The following is a 2,011-nucleotide window of genomic DNA, read 5'->3' as shown; positions in this document are numbered from 1 at the left end:
ATACTTTTTTGGAAAAGCTTTTTTCTCCTGCCCCCTTCCCCCCTCTTCTCCCTCCGCCCCCTGCCCCCTCCCCGCTCCTTCCCGCGGGGGCCGCGCGCCCATTCGCTGCCGCCTGCCGGCCTCCCAGTTGACGGTGGATATGACTATATATGGGGACCCGAGCCGCCGAGGCTGCGGCCGGGCGAGGCCGCCCTGTTTCCAAACCTGCGCGCCAGGGAGAGGGCGCCGAGGCCTCGCTGGGGCCGAACCGGGCCGAGGCACAGACCTCTGCCCTGTGCCCTCCGCGCCCCCTCCCCCCGGGGCCCGCGCCCCGCCGTCAGGGTCCCCAGCCGGGCCCTCCCGAGCCCCAGGAGGCCGGGGGAGCGGGGCAGGTAGTGGGTGTGGGTCGCCCGGGGGAGCGGCCAGACCCCGGCGCTCTCAGCGTTCGGCCCCGGGGGGCCCCCAGCAGCCGCCGCGCCCGGCCCCAGGCCTGCGCGTTCCCCGCACCCGCCCGGTGCTTTCCGCGCAGCTCTCAGCTTGCCGGGTGTCATCTGGGCGCTCCCTCTCCGGAGGAGGGAAGGGATTGTTGAGAGGAAGACCTGGGGGCCCCTCCTGAGACTTTCGCGCTGGTGCGGGTCGGGATGTATGGGAATCTGTCTTCTGTGTGCCCTTCTCCCTATGGGAGGGACAAATACTTTAGCGACACAGGACCCAGTTGGCTTACTTGTGCGTGTGCCTGTGTGTGATGGTATGGCAAAGGTAGGCTGTGTGTCAGTGTGTAGGTGGGTGGGTGGAAGTTTAAAGAGAAGGAACTGTGAGCTTCGACTCAGGCACCGTAGTCTTCAGTCTCTATCACCAGCAGCTGTGTGACCTTGACGAGTAACTTAGCTTCAGTATTTTTTTAAATCCAGGGGGTAGATGATCCCTGAGGTGCCTCCAGATCTAACTCTTCATCATTATTCTTGCACTGATTTCAGGGAGTCGGCCTCTTTCCATGTTCAGATGCTCAGATACCAGGTTGCCAAAACCCTGGCTGAGTGTTATCCCAGTTAAGTCATTGTATCCACAGCCATAGCTCCGAGGAGGGATCAAGTCCAGCTGTGTATAGTGAGCTCTGCTTGCAGGCAGGAGGATTTCCCCTCCATCTCTCACTCTTCCCAGCCCCCAAGGGGGAAAAGAGCTTTGGTGGAAGGGAAGAAAGGGGGCTGCCCTAGGGCCCTGTCTGACACTGGCGGAGGCAGAGTTGGTGAGGGTCTTGTTAACAGTCCCCACAGAGTAATTCACAACCTGTACTACATGGATACCGAATATTCCCCAGACGGTGTCTGAGCAGTTTAGGCAGGCCAAACAACTTGTAAGTCCTTCAGAGAATGATCAAGTTCCTCTCCAGGATTTTATCAGATTTCTTCCACTAACCCAACTGCCCAGGTAGGAAAAAATACCCTGACCTAGCGGTCAGAACATTAGACCTGTGTGCATAGGCGCTGCCTGGCACAGAAATTCACTAGGACCCTTTAATCACCATATGTCAACCCAGCCACTGGAGCACAGAAAAGGTTCAAGGCCTCTGGGCAATATACAGATGCATGGACCACAGGGAGCTGACTCCTTAGCTTGGACCTCAGCACAGGGGACAAGAGTAGGGACTCAGGAGTTAGACTGCAGATTCCAAACCTGGCCTGGCTACCTCCTTGCAATGTGGCCCTAGCCAGGTTACAACCTCTTTAAGCCCCTGTTTTCTCTTCTGTAAAAGTAGGTGTAGAAAGTCTTCCTTCTTAAGGTTGTCACAATCATGAAAATGAGATAAAGAGTGAAAAGCATTTGTCTAGCACATAGCAAAGTGCTTGGTCGATAGTGGCTGTTTGGGTAGCAGACAGCAAATCATTTCTCCTCTCTGGGATTCAATTTTCTCATCTATGAAACTAAGCAACTGAACTAGAGAAACTCCTGGAGAGATCATATATTACTGACTTACCTCCACTGTGTGTAATAGCGCAGAGGAACTCCTTAAAGCTTCCTTGAATGTCCAGTG

The sequence above is a fragment of the Ursus americanus genome, chromosome 36 (assembly GCF_024610735.1).
Source record: "Ursus americanus isolate L20-20 chromosome 36, mUrsAme1.1.p, whole genome shotgun sequence".
Lineage (NCBI taxonomy): Eukaryota > Metazoa > Chordata > Mammalia > Carnivora > Ursidae > Ursus > Ursus americanus.
This window is presented reverse-complemented; position numbering follows the sequence as displayed.